General features: G+C 44.1%; 1 protein-coding gene across 11 annotated transcripts in view; it reads right to left on the bottom strand.

Annotated features, from left to right (window-relative positions):
* The window catches only part of LOC144770317 (GLIPR1-like protein 1), a 1,599,314-nt gene that overhangs the window by 1,010,890 nt on the left and 572,889 nt on the right, over nt 1-15,535 (bottom strand). The window contains exon 1 of one of the 11 annotated variants that reach the window (XR_013598868.1): nt 5,800-5,930. The exons of the other annotated variants lie outside the window; for them this stretch is intronic. The gene's annotated coding sequence lies outside the window, so the exon portion shown is untranslated. Of the gene's footprint in view, nt 1-5,799; nt 5,931-15,535 lie in introns of those variants that run through there. 11 annotated transcript variants of the gene reach the window in all.

The raw sequence follows: 15,535 nt of genomic DNA, 5'->3' as shown, positions 1-15,535 counted from the left end.
TTTTAAAATGATGCATTGCATTTAAGGAATCGCACAAATGCGATTCCTTAAATGCATTCGCAATTTTTAGAAATGCTAAAAATAGCGAATTATGCACAAAAGTTTGATGCATCCCAAAAACGGATTTTGCATTCGCAAACGGCCGATTTTTCCGAATCGCACCGTTTGCGAATGCAAAAAACGTTGATGCATGTGGGGGTTTGTTTAGAGATGTACAATTATCTTATTGTCAAAAGATGGGAGTTTGTCTGACTTTTCACAGCATCTTCTTCTTTCTTCCAGGTACTTTGGAGTTCCTCTCCGCCAGCACTCTCGATAGGAACAGAGAAGCAGGTAAGTGTCTGCTCGTATTTCGCAAAATTGAAGGTTAGTGATAATGAGTTGTGCTGCTATTTTGTGGGGGGGGGACATTAAAAGTAATTTAGTCAATAAACAAAAGATCTTGGAAGCCCCCAGAACAGTTACCAAACTGCTTTTTTCTTTGTGTCTTTTTCTTTATTAAAAAAAAAGTTAAGGATATTCTTTCTCCTCTCTTTCTTTGTTTTACTTTCTTTCCTCTGTTTTCCCCTTGATTAGCATCTTTTGTCTCCCCCCTTTTTTTTCTTGCTCCGCACTTCTTTTCTCCACCCCTTAATACCCCTTTTTTTATGTGTTGTTATTTTTGTTTTTTACCAAGAAAACGGGCACGCACCTGACGGAGCCACGCCCCTACTGGGATGCGGTTAGAGTCAGTTGTCCACCGGCAAGGAGGGGACTCCGTCCCAGTGTGGGCTTTCTGCTCGTCCTTTGCCAGGTTGTGCTCCCGATGGGTTGTTACTTCACATGCTCCTTCCCAGGTGGCGTCCTCACTTTCTCCCTCTGCTCTGCGTTCTCGGGCCTTTCGCCGCTGGCTCACGTCTTCTTCCTTCTTCCCGCCTTGGCAGAGCCTTTCGTCTTCCTCTCGTTCTGGGTCATGCATGACGGCGTGACCCTTCCCTTTTGCCTGAGTTCTGGGCCAGGCAAGGAAGACCGGGCTGGCTGACGGGCAGCATTCACTCGGTTGGTAACACTTAGCAATATCGACAATGGCCATATAACACCCTCCCTTTGGTAAGGTCGTAGTATGTAGACAAAAATCCATACAGAGTTCAAAGTTAAGCAGAGTCCAGAAGCGCAATAAAAAAGCAAATCGGAAAAAATAGAAAAAAAACATTTTTAATACGACATTGAACATTTCGACGTTCATGCAAAACGTGATTAATATGGAGGTGGAAAATCCATCAAAGTATATGAACTTAAGAATACAATTCGATCCAAGAGGCTATCCCTATCGTTAGTTGCCAAAAGGGATGCCATCCATTCATGTGGGCCAAAGGAACAGACATGCTCCTCATAATCTGAAGGTTCTAAGAGCATTTCTGGGCAACTGCCTGATATTTGATGAAACTTTGTCGCAAGAGGATCTGCGCAGCCGCACAGATATTCCACTTAGTCAAGATTCCAAGTGCAGCCGCACACGCCACACGGCCATCCCAAGAACAGGCCTGCTCATGGGCCACTAAGGGACCCATCAACAGGTCATAATCCGGGTCCGAACATTACGTATTGGAGAGGCATAAATCCAAAGCCCAACAGAAAGGGCACCGCTGACAGTAGAACACAGGTTGCACGCAAGTGAAGTAGGCAAAGAGAAAAGTTAGTCCATAACTTACTCTAAGCGTCGCTAATGGTAAGCATCCAAAAAGTTGTTGCTTCGGTCACAGTACAGTTGCAATTGGCCGGGTCTGTGCATTACCATGTGCTGGGCAGACATTGCATAACAGGAGCAGAAGAACCAAGATGCCACCTGCCAGTACTAGGATTAATGCCAATCCTCCAGAGGCATTGGAAAAAATAGAATGATTAAAGGCCGGTATAAGTCCAAATATTGTCTGAAAAGAAGTCACAAGGCCGGATCCCACAAGCTTAAAAATGTTAGCAAGGCCTTCTGTGTCAGACACATTAAATATTTGATTTATCAGTTCCCCAAAATGCAGTGAGAGATTCATGTTCAGAAATGACTGAATCTCACTAGGGGTTCTAGAGTCAAAGTGAGAGCAACTTCTTGTTGAAAGAAGGTCGCTTTGAGTCTGCTTAATTTGTTAAAATCTGTTTTCAAAGTCGTAATGGGAGGTCAAATGGAACCATCTACATTCCCATGTGGGGGCGGTAAAAGCACATTGCTACAACAAGTAATACGTTGTGAAACTGTTACTATATAAGGGATTCCTGCCCGTAAACCACAGCAGTCATGGTTATTCAAAATAAGAAAACTGCCATTAGAAAGCAATGTTAGAGCGGGAATTATTGCTGGGAAGGGAGTACCTTTAAAAAACACAAGCTAAGGTGCAGACACATTACAAGGGCCTTACAACTTAATGTGTTTACAAACTAGGGAATGTCCTACTGTGGAATCACAGTCTCCCCTGTTAAGAAAACGTCCTTATGCTCATGTTGACATCCGTAGGTGAAAGGTAGGGGCCATAATTGATGAAGAAATGTACTACCCAAGGGTTCAAAGTGGCCAATTGAGAAATGTTTCATGCAAGATTTAAACTGAAAAAGCAAAAAAGGGAGAGAGATAATGCCATGTATTAACTATACAGCTGAACTTGTCTCCACCACAGAATATGGCAAGTGTTCTAATTGTTCAATGTGTAATAGCATTTATCTTTCATGGACATAAATCTATGTTTATCAGTTAGATTAAATGGTAAAAACAAAGTTCAAATAATCCCAAGGTACTTTTCCCACTTTGAGAGTATGTAATGTCTATGCAAACTTCATCACAGATCGTAATTGATTTTGACCATGATATAACACAGATGCATCACTTTGAACAATGTCAATAACAGATGAAACAATATTATCTGAAGTATAGATGTGGGAAAACAGTGTATTTATGCTATTGTCGACTACTGCAAGGACTTTTTCTAAATTTTCTTTGTCAATTTGGCGCAGACAGAACGCTGCTTCCATCTGCGAAAGTTTCCATACTTCATTGTAAGCTGCTCTTTGGTCCAGGAATCCTAGGAGCTAAGATAAAATCAGTCAAATTGAGTTTGCTCGACAAGAGAGACAGGTGTTTTACTGACTACAGAGTGGAGTGTTCCAACCATTGTTGGCATAATTTTCACACCGAATATGTGGTGACCAAATATGAATGTGGGTAACCAGGATCTGGTATAACAGTGGCGGCTGGTGACATTTGAAAGTGGTAGGTGTAAAATGATTACCGTACTGCACCGCGGCGTGTGAGCGCAGCCAGCAAGCCCAAACAACCTACAGGTTAAAAAAAAAAGAGTGTATAAATGATGCATTTTCAAGCAAGTTTGAGGAAGCAGGAAGGTTAATAGAGCAATATGAGCACTTAGAATATCTGCCCCCATCCATGACTTTCTGAACCATGACAGCTTGTTTCAAATCTCTCTGGGTCGCACGTCCTGCCTGTGTCCTGGTGATGGAGAAGGTCTCTTGTGCTACAAGACTTCTGATGCTCGAGAGTGTCTCTGGGATTGCAGTCTGCCTCTATCTCAGCCGGGATGTCTCCCGACTGTTTTGGTGCTGCTTGATGCGTTCAGAGTATAAGGGTGTCTCTTCCTCTGTGTTTGGGGGCACGGGATGTCTCAGGTGCAGCATGTCTAACAGGAGCTGCAGGGAGTCTCTGGAGCTGTTTTGTGTCTGTCTCCCACTGCTTCTGACACTGCAGAAAGTTTCTGAAGCAGGTGGGTGTCTGACTGTTTCTGGGGCTAAAGGGTGTCTCTCGGGATGCGGGGTGTCTCTAACTCTCCCTGTAGCTCCAGGCTATCCGTCTCTGTAACCAGGGATGCCTCTGACCCTTCACACTTTCTTTAGGGCTGCAGGTTATCTCTGTGGCTTCAAGTAGGCTGAGTGGTGGCAGTGTGTCTAAGTCACAGTGGGAATGCGTCTCTGGGTGTCTCTGTTTCTGGGGTTGCACTGAGTCTCTGGGGTCACCCCCTCCTCTTCCTCCTCGGAGGACAGGCTCGTCCTCGCAGAGGAAAACAACTTCTCCTACCTCTGCCCCCTCATCCATTGTACGCTCGTAAATTGTAACTCTCGCAGCATCGTGTCAGTGTGCTCACCAGTCACCACACACGAGCCACTAGAAAGCCAAAGTCAGACACCTATCCTGCAGATCACCACCCATGCTTCAGGCACCCGCTCGTTAGTGTGAAAACGTGTACACTCCCAACCAACCATCATCGGTGACGCACCCGAGTCTCGCTGCGCGCCTGGGTGCTAAACAGTGCCACACGGCACCTCAGCTGTTCACCCCCTGTAACTGCGCCTCAGTAGATTTGGACCCTCGTCATGTACTGTGCACATCCCAACCTATCACCACAGGAGTGTTAGACCGGACATGCAAATGTCTACTATAGTATTCACTCTGGAGCTTTCGGGCCTCACTGTGCACATTCCAAGCTGTTCCCTCGGATGTCTAATACAATCGACAGTATGCCAAAACCCGAGGCAATTTCTCCTTCAAAGGTTGAAGGTACTGAGGGCTCTCGTGATTCATAATAACATTCCTTAGCAAGCAGCTTATGCTCTTTCCACATTATTTTGTTGTCAATAATCAAACGCCCATGTACATAAGTTTGAACAATTTTAGGGACTACTATCTATCCCCCGTCTCCACCACAACTATGTAGGAATCTTCCCAAAGATCATCATTTGTGATCTGCAGTGATTAATGTGGATGGGGTTCACCCTAGTCTAAGTAAAGCCATTGTTCCATGCATTACATCATCCAGGGTCTGCAACTACGAGAATGCTAACCTAAGTCGTCTGCGTTAAAGAACACTGTCAGGTCAAGAAGAAGTGTAAATTTAAATGAACAGGTCTACGTTTAACCCACTGCTGCATGCACACAATCTGTCTGCACTGTCATTCAATTAAGATGCAGAAAAGAGCCAGAGAACCCACCTCCCTCCACACAAATACCTTACTTCACAATAAAGTTAAACAGCTGCATAACGGAAGTGTATTTGGCCTCTCGCTGTGTTCGAACATGGATCCCCTGACGCTCCATTGCCTTAAGTCAGAAAACAGTGTTAAGGGAAGTTTTTCATGGGGACAAAACTTCAATAGAAAGAACTACATGTCTGATGCGGTCACCAACAGAGCTCACACTAGAAGAACATGGATTTTAACTGAACGTTAGACACAATTAGGCAAGCAGACATAAACGCACAACATGCTGTGGAGTCATATTTTTTTCATTTCCCAAGGGTACGGCATGACCTTGGGAAATGAAAAAAAATGACTGCTATGGTAAATTGATAACAAAATTCCACACAATAAAAATAACAGAATACACGATCAAGCCTAGTTAAAAAGCAAAGACGGGTGTTTCTAGATTGCATCACGTCTGGGAAACAAGGCACACAGCAGGAGAACTTTGACATCCAAAACAAAATGTTATGAATTTAGGTAATCATTTGCCTCTGTGACTAGCATACACGGTAGAAGTGCAAGAGTTAACAAAGCGCTAGGCAAAAAAAGCCTCAAGGCGCACACATCCGTTCAACATCTTAAATGGTAAAAGTTTATCATTTAAAGCAGAATGCAGCGAATAAAATGACATTTTAACAACTAAGTTTGATGGTATGTCTTTTACCTCACAGAGCCTCACATGAACATTATCGCCTTGGGTTTTATTGCATATTGCATTTATTGCATATTGCATTTATTGCATGGTGACTACTACATCAATTACCAATAACCAATCACCAATAACCAATAATATGTCCTACTAACCTCTGAGTCCTGCTGCAGTCAAGTCAGTCATGGCACCGGGCCGGTAAGCAGCAAACTGGCATTAAAGGATGGACTATCTCGAGGGAACTCGACTCGAGTCAGAGAAAGTCGTCTCTGTAGTCTATGTTCACTCTGACGCAGTGGCTTCCAGAAAGTTCAAGAGCAGACATGCGGGAAGCAGTCCGAGGTCGAATCTGCGCAGACTCGAATCCTCAGCTTCCCACCTGCCACACCCCTTTCCCAACTCGTCACAGGGTGGGAAAGGGCTGGGTGACAGTCTCCACTCTTTGATTGACATGAAGGGTTAGTGATACCGGGCTTAGACTTAAAACGCCCGGGGCTAACTTTCCCTTCACGCCATCAGGGGTTGGAGACTGGGCCCTAAAGGTAGGTGTTTGCCGAGCTGATGACATTACAGCCTTCAAGGCTGTGAGGTTGTCGGCCCGGCAAACACTTAGGATTTTTGGGCCTGCAAGGGGAGTCAGTCATGTGGCGGTATTGGTGAGTGGCTGGGGCTGCTGGGGCAGACAGGCTGACAGTGGCTGCTGTGTTGATTGTGTAATGAAGCCAAAATTAGAAGATGTTAAAAAAAAACGTATATTTTAAAATAAATATGAGCAGCTTTTGGGAACGGGGCGGAGCCCAGACGCCCTCGGGGAGAAACCGCCACTGTGGTCTAGTCTGTGTGAAACCAGGTATTGCATTATAAAAACGCAGTTGACATGCATTTGAATTTGTTTGCCACAACAACCATCCGGGCAGGTCAACATGAGAGACCTTGAAAGTGTTATTTCGAAACAGAGCTTTTAATACATTGATCGTATAATTTGTGTGTTCATGCCAATTATCAGGAGGGAATATTCCGATTCTTGGCCGTAGTCAAGCCAAAACAGGAATTCTAGTGTACTGTGTCATTTAAAAATAATATTTGAGTTGGAATTAGGCATGCACGAGGCAAAGCTTCAGTTCCCTGAACCTGACATGCCTTAGTGCCCCAAATTGATTTCAAATCAATGGTAGCTCTCCAGTGATCATAACCCTGTATGGATAATACCGTTCTAAATCAATTAGAATAGATTAATTTTGTGTGGGTCAGAATAACCTTGCATTTAGACGGCAACGTCAATTTTAAGAAATAGGATTCTGGATTGGGAGTGTTATAACCAGTGAAATAGGTGAACTTATTCCTAAGGGTTTTAGAACGCCCCCGTAATGGAGTTGGACAATGTTCCCATTAAGTGTAATTAAAAACAGGTTATGATGTCCATAGTGTTGATAACAGAATAAATCAGCATCATTGGCAGAACTTAAATACAAATCCTCAGCATCAAAAGCAGCATAACACTTTAAATCGGAAAACAATGAATGTACTGAGTGTACATCCCAATCATCGGAATGTATGTCCTCTGTTACCACATCTCCCATAGGGCGTGAATTTCGAATGCTACTTTATCCCAAACAATGCCATCTGCAACCGGGAAAGCCAAAATATTCACAAAGGCTTGATCACGTTTCCTGATATGGGACGATGTATGGGGTGCCAGAATTCCATCGACCAACTTTACAGCAGAACGCTCTAGCAAATAATGACCCTTGATGAGCAAGAAAAATACTGTCACAAATCCAATCAACATTAAGAGGAAAATCAGGATAAGGATGTAGGTCCAGGGCGGGACCAGGTAAGTCTTTGTGTCCCAAAAAATGAAAATACTTGTTTTTTGTCGGTGGAAGTGCCACAGAGGAAGACGAGGAGGAAGAATCATAAGATAAGCTTGTGCAGTGCCCAAAATAACCGCTATCTTCCACGTTCATTAACGGTGTCAGGGCAGTGTCAGCTTGTTGTTGTAGAGGACCGTCTGGCACTTCAATGTGGGACTCATCCGCAGGATAGGCATACTCTACTTCATTGTTGGAAGAGGATGGAGGGAGAACAGGCAAAGGTCAATAGTAGTGTCCATCCCACTTTCAACAACACAGGGATTAGTCGAAGAGGCTGAAAGCAACACATGACACCCTCCCCTTGGACAAGAATGTAGCACAGAGAGGGATAACAGAATTAGGAAGATAAACACACTCAAAGCCATTCGCAAAAACGAATGATCAAGAAAAGCATGTAATAGACAATTTGATTTAAAATATATACATATATCCAAACAATGCATGTCGGAGGCATTCAGTATGTGATCAGCTGTTGACAAGGCGAAGGACTCAATGATGGAGTGTGACTCCACATAGAATGATAGGGCCACCGCCTGTTAGAACTGGGTGTCTCTGGTTGGCAGAGGCAGTTACCTTAGGCCAAATAGGGACCCTTGTATCTAGTCAGGGAAAGGAGGGACACCCTCTTTGATAACCCCCGCTCACCCCCTGGTAGCTTGACACGAGAAGCCAGGCTTATCTTCAAGGCAATGTGTAAAGTATTTGCAACCACACTCCCAGTGACACAATGATAACACCACAAAGTGGAGAAGTGTGGCTCAATGATTAGAGCGGCAGACCCTGATGCAGAGGTCTAGCCCGGGACCAGGGTTCAATTCCCCGCCTCGGCGGGTCTTGGGCTAAAAATTCCACAGACCTGATAATTCTCGCCTCGGTGCCTATTTCAATCATGGAGTCCCACTCTGCAACTCTGGGCAATAGCTTGCTTAATCTCCACAACGGCCCACACAACGCTAAGGATGCCTGGCCTCCACCTTGGGGGTGCCCAGGAGTGGACACCTCACAGGGAAAGCCAGGATGGGTTCCACAGCGGTATTCGTACAAGTGCCTTGAGACCCTTGCGGGTGAGTAGTGCGCTATACAAGTATCAATTTACATTTACAAATGCACCCCACTCTGATGTATGAAAATAGCGGTATTTTTATCAAGAAGAAAAATACAGTAAGACCAAACGATAAAAATCCAACATATGCGTATTCGTAATATTTCACTGGGCCGGTTATTAGGCCAACAAACACTTGTAGGTTCTGGTGTTATTTTTGAGCAGGTCACGATGTTCAAATGCAGTCCTAATGCAATGCTATGCAGTTCATAATGCAGTTCGTATTGTCAGACCAATGCAGTTCGTAATGCAAGAATAATGCAATCCCCAATGCACGTAATCAGGCAGTTCGTAATGCCAGAATAATGCAATCCTCAATGCACGTAATCAGGCAGTTCGTAATGCCAGAATAATGCAATCCTCAATGCACGTAATCAGGCAGTTCAGAATGCAAGAATAATACACCCCTTAATGCAAATATAACACACTCCCTAATGCAAGTAATACGGCAGTTCGTATGCGAAAATAATTCAATCCTCAATGCACGTAATCAAGCAGTTCGTAATGCAGGAATAATACAATTCCTAATGCAAGTAATAAGGCAGTTCATAATGCGAGAATAATTCAATACTCAATGCACATAATAAGGTTGTTCGTAATGCAAATATAAAGCACTCCTTAATGCAAGTATAACGCACTCCTTAATGCAAGTAATACGGCAGTTTGTATGCGAGAATAATTCAATCCTCAATACACGTAATCAGGCAGTTAGTAATGCAGGAATAATACAATCCCTGCAAGTAATAAGGCAGTTTGTAATGCAGGAACAATACCAGGCCAATCTACACGATTAGCACGGGCACCACTAGGTCCCAACCAAAGACAACAGTCCTGAACTTCTGAGGCCGGCCCCAGGTCCGAGACGCTTGAGAACTCAGCACGTCTACCGCGATGCAGCGCGAGAGAGACGGGAGTCCTCCTGTACTCCTCCTGCGCGCCTCCCCAGGCCACACACACTTGCGGCCCCCGACCAGAATCCAAGTCTTACTTGGGGGATGCACTGCCTCGCTCTCTATCTCTCCCCACCCGTCGGACATCCTGCTGGCCGCTTCCGATGACGACACCGCTCCGAGGCAAGGCGATGCTGTAGCCGGACAGGTTACGGCGCTGCCTTCTCCGTTGCTGACGTTCTTGGGCAGATTCCTCTTGCGCAAAACGATCACGATTACCTCATGACTTCCTTAGCTTTACGAAATCCTTCAGCACGTTGCAGCTCGGGCCGGCGGCGGCGATCTTGATCTGCATCCTCCGTTACAATGACGGCTTGGGCCACAAACAACTTAACAGCAGCTTGGACGATGATTCACGCTGCGGGGGCACTACAGTCACGGGGCACTTTCCAACCAGCACCACGCAGTGTCAGGCTGCATATGCACAAAGCGTTGCTGAGCCTCGGTTGGGTTTCGGGCCACACAGTCCCGGGGCAGTGCTTACAAAGGTCTCAGGCTGCAAAAGCACACGAACACAGCGCTGCTGAGACACACTTGGAAGCTTTGATTTCCCTGAGTTTCCACAACAGGGAGCCAGCTCTTCTCTGGCCCTTGGGGACAAGTTACTTCGGGACACAGCACACAGCAAAGTCCCTTAGCCTTTCCTTAGTTAAATCAGAAGACTGCAGGCCATCCCCAGAACACACAGCAATAGTCTGTTCTTCTCTTCAGTCTCTTCAGCTGTTCTTCCTTAACAGAGGTTGCTCTTGACCACAAAGTAGTTTCAATCCTTTTCAGTCCAGCGTTCAGGGGTTTCAGCTCTCATAGCTGTACCCCTAAATGTCTTTGAATTCATTGTGTTTAGGGGGGTCACTGACCCCTGTTCAAACCAATTCTGGGCGCCTCCCTGCCAGTGACACCTTCTTCCTTTGATTAGTGGGGGTCTGGTTCCTCAATCACTCAGCAGGAGGTGGAGCCATTCTTTTATGCCAGCAGCCCAGGACTCTTCACCTCCAGGGGCTACTCCTCCCCCCTATACTCCAGATGCAGGTCAGCCTGTTGCTGTCTCCTGCTCCTCCCCTGGGTCAAGACATTTCCCAGATCCTATCACATTCAAATCCAGACAGTCAATCCACAACCATGCAGAGACACACAGAATTGTTAGAACAAAGAAACCAGTCACTTCTAAAAGCGCGGTTTCTACATACACAATTTGTCAGGAACTGATCGGGCGCCTACGTTGATCTGCACACTACAAGCCCCAGAAGGCATAGGGCCGCTCAGTCTATTTATGTCAGGTGACTCGGAAGAGCGTCGTACATGATTCTTGTATCCATGCTTGGTTGGGGGACTGAGACGCTTGGTGCCGCGTCTGTCCCGTTCTTCACTTACGGTGCTGGTTCCCGGCTAGGAGCCGTCGCCTGAATACAATTCTGAACCGGAGGCTTCGGGTTCTTGTTTGCTGTTCGGCGGAGCAGCAACGGAGGATCAGCATTCCGTTAGCAGCTGCAGCGGAAGGCGGACCATTCTTTCTTCTTTGAAGCCTGTGGGTTTTGGCTTCCTTTGGATTCCTGTTCGGCTGAATAGGGGGCTTGGCATTTCTTCGTTGTTCCCCTGTCTGCGGCCGCGGTAGGAAGTGGACACGCAGTGAGCCCATCTCCACGCCTGCAGCTGCGGCGAGGTCTACTTCCTAAATTTCCTTTCGTGCCCAGTAGGGCTGGATTGCAGGACACGGGCAAGTTCGTGTTTCCGGCTGAGTCCAGGGGAGTAAGGTCCGGTAAGCGATCTTCCCTCATGGAGTTCTTTCTGTGACTTTGTTTATTTTAGGACTTCCTTAACATAGTGTTCTTGCCTGCATTTTGGATTACCTGGTATTTCGAGACTTTCCATGGAATATCCGTTACCATTACTTATGCCACATATACTGTTCCTTCTGGCTAGAAGGAGTTCATTCTTTTGTTACATACTTTTTGTTCAGGAACTTGTTTCTCCTTGCTCAAGCAGGATTGAGCAGGGGTATCTTTTGTTCTATAAAAGATTGGGGGCTGAGTGTTCTTGGTACGTATAAGAACTGGAGAGGTGATTGACCTGCTGCTAGTGGTTTGAAGGCGTCTATGTGTTTGTCTCGCAGGATGTCGTTTCATGCATTGAATCCAGACACCATTACATAGAACTACATGAAGGGTCCACCTCATAGCTGAATCCAGAAAGGTGTGTGTTGTTCCTAGCGAGACCTATTGAGAGTAGTTAGAATTATAGGGTGTAATTTGTATCGTCATTTCTCGTTTCAGGTATCCCTTCCACTGCAGCCCTCTCCCTTCCTTCCCTCACTTGATTACATCTATGCTCTGTGTGTTTACCACTTCAGAGTGTGGGGAAGTCAGGAGGTGGACCCCTTTAAGCATCACTCACTTCTGGAGGAGATTGGACGGACCGTGACACAATTCAAAAACCACCTTCACAAAAAAAGGTGTTAGTAAATTGTGAGTTCAGGCACACTAAACTTCACTTCTCCATATTAAGCCTATGGGAAGATAGGCTGGAAACATATTACGCAGCCTTTCTCTTCTGTCCCATGGGCAAAATGGCCTTGCAACAGTGAAAACGAAATGAGAGTATTTCACTGTTAGAACATGGTACACACCTCAGTACATATTCTACATTTCACAGACACTGAACCCCGCCAGGGGGGGTACCTTGGACCTACCATAGAGGTGTCTGATGTGCATGGAAAGGGAAGAGTAAGGCCTGGCAAGTGGGTGCACTTGTTAGGCCAACATGACAGTTGGCTAACTGCGCGCAGGCACTGCAGTGGCAGGCCTGAGTTCTCTCTTTAGGGCTACTTGTGTGGGTATACGTGGGGAAGGGGTAAGTGCACAGCTATAAGTTCAACGGTTGTGTTTTTTCGGTTTGGGTGCTCCTTGGGTGGCGGCCAACGTCCCTGGGCGCCTGATTAAATCTGCATTTTGTGTCTTCAATGGAGCATTAAAGACATCCCTTCGGGCACACCTAGTTCTCCTCCATAAGAAAAAGAGGATTCCACACTCTTTGTATCTTTGAATTCTGTGTATGTTTATTTGTTATTTATTTTTGTTTTTGTTCCATTGATGTTTTATAGTTTCTTTGTAAACATTCTGATTCAGTTCAATCATTATTCATATTCAAATCAGCGACAAAATTACAATTCTATCCAATGCATTTCGGGCGTATTTGTATCGCCCTTCATCAGGGAAGCAACACTGTAAATTAAAAATAATAACAATCATGAGTCACGGTACGTTAATGTCGTGTTCAGGTATATCTACTGTTCACTGCATACATAAGTGTCTAGATACCTTCACCTCAGTCACCTTATTTGCCCGTGCTACCTATTATCCTACTTAAGTGTATCCACTTACATGTCGCTGTAATCAACCTTGTAATCGGTCGCAGTAACCAAAAATCCAAATAACAAAAGTCAGTAAAATTTCTACCAAAGTCGGTTGAACTTAGCGCTATTATCACTATTATCAACTCACAAAAGTACCCTAACGTCTTCTTTACGAAACTGACCTGGTCCGTACTAACTCGGCGTTCTTCTCCCCGTTCAACTTTCCTCCATTCTAGCCGGTTACTATGGTAACGAATAAACCGCTCTTCTATAGGCTCCGGTCATGTGATCACGGAACTCGCCGATATTCTACACTTTGAACTGAAATAACAGACTATGTGTTGGTCTCCTCGCCAGTATATGTCCTTATCAAAGGTATAAAACGATTATCAGAAAAGGTGGAAAATGAAGAATAATGACAATCTACTTGTATTCTAGCGGCTATTTTAAAATAATGTTATATCTGCCGGTAAACAGGCGAATAGAACCCCCTCCTTCTCAAGTCTGCATGTTACATCTTTTAGCAAGGTGAGCTATAGTGTTTCGTGTGGTGAATGTTGATGAACAGCAGTTATATAGCAAAATGGTTAATCCACTCATGATCAAACATAAAAAACAAATGAATAATGTACATTTTGTATCCGCAGGTTTCCCTTTCGGCCCAAGGAAAACAACAACCACCTCTTACAGTCTATTTACAAATAGCATGATAGTTCGCTTCGTTCATTGAGCCCGTTCGGGCTCTGTGTCCCCAGTTTATGTATCCAAAAGTTCTCTCGCTGCAGCATGAATTTGGTGTTGTCTCTTCCTTCTTTTTTTTCAACAATCTCTAATACTTTGTATTTCAATTGTGAAATATTGTGCTGCGCTTCCATAAAGTGGATAGCTACAGAAGATTTCATATTTTTCATCCGAATGTTAGATTTATGCTCTGTGAGTCTTATTTTTATGTTTCTTTCTGTTTTTCCAACATATAATTTACCGCATGGACATTTCAATGCATATATTACATTCTTGGAGTTACAGGTAGCGTTTACTCTCAATTTGATCTCTTTGCCTTTCATTGGGTGGTTTATTACGTTACCTTTGATGATGCTGTTGCAGTTTCCACAGCTTAAACATGGTTTTGTGCCTTTGTACTCCTTGGTAAGAGGTTGATTATGTTTTAGAATTTCCCCCAAGTTTTGTGCTCTGGTATAGGCAAAGATAGGAATTTGATCAAAACATTTTTGGAAATCTGGTTCAAGCTTAAGCATTTTCCAATGTTTGAATATTATTCTCTTGAAATTGTGACTTTATGTTGAATATTTAGATACCGCTACTATTCGCGCTTCCTCATGTTTTTTAGCAGGTTTCAAGAGATCTCTCCTGTCAATAGCATCCACTCTCCTTTTAGCGTTGTCTGTGATTTCTTTGGGGTAACCTCTATTCATGAACCTCGTTGACATGTCTTCCAATGTGGCGGCTACTTTGGTGTTGTCCGATGTAATTCTTTTGGCCCTAGTCATTTGTGAGTAAGGTAAATGTTTTTTTAAACTTGGCTGATGGAAGCTGGCAAAATGCAACATATTGTTTCTGTCTGTTTCCTTTCTATGCATACTTGTTTCAAATCCTTCATTTGTCATGGTTATCCTTACATCCAAAAAGGTTACTGTGGATTCTGAGATGTCCCAGGTCAGTTGTATGCGGCTGTCTATATTATTGAATTCAGTTAGAGCATATTCCAATAGTTCCTTAGAGGATTTCCAAATGATGAAAATGTCATCTATATAGCGTGCAATGAATTTTAGGTTGAAAAAAAAGAAGGAAGAGACAACACCAAATTCATGCTGCAGCGAGAGAACTTTTGGATACATAAACTGGGGACACAGAGCCCGAACGGGCTCAATGAACGAAGCGAACTATCATGCTATTTGTAAATAGACTGTAAGAGGTGGTTGTTGTTTTCCTTGGGCCGAAAGGGAAACCTGCGAATACAAAATGTACATTATTCATTTGTTTTTTATGTTTGATCATGAGTGGATTAACCATTTTGCTATATAACTGCTGTTCATCAACATTCACCACACGAAACACTATAGCTCACCTTGCTAAAAGATGTAACATGCAGACTTGAGAAGGAGGGGGTTCTATTCGCCTGTTTACCGGCAGATATAACATTATTTTAAAATAGCCGCTAGAATACAAGTAGATTGTCATTATTCTTGATTTTCCACCTTTTCTGATAATCGTTTTATACCTTTGATAAGGACATATACTGGCGAGGAGACCAACACATAGTCTGTTATTTCAGTTCAAAGTGTAGAATATCGGCGAGTTCCGTGATCACATGACCGGAGCCTATAGAAGAGAGGTTTATTCGTTACCATAGTAACCGGCTAGAATGGAGGAAAGTTGAACAGGGAGAAGAACGCCGAGTTAGTACGGACCAGGTCAGTTTCGTAAAGAAGACGTTAGGGTACTTTTGTGAGTTGATAATAGTGATAATAGCGCTAAGTTCAACCAACTTTGATAGAAACTTTACTGACTTTTGTTATTTGGATTTTTGGTTACAGCGACCGATTACAAGGTTTATTACAGCGACATGTAAGTGGATACACTTAAGTAGGATAATAG

The sequence above is a fragment of the Lissotriton helveticus genome, chromosome 1_1 (genome assembly GCF_964261635.1).
Source record: "Lissotriton helveticus chromosome 1_1, aLisHel1.1, whole genome shotgun sequence".
Lineage (NCBI taxonomy): Eukaryota > Metazoa > Chordata > Amphibia > Caudata > Salamandridae > Lissotriton > Lissotriton helveticus.
Note: the sequence above shows the minus strand (reverse complement) of the source record. Positions and strands in the feature narration are given on the sequence as shown.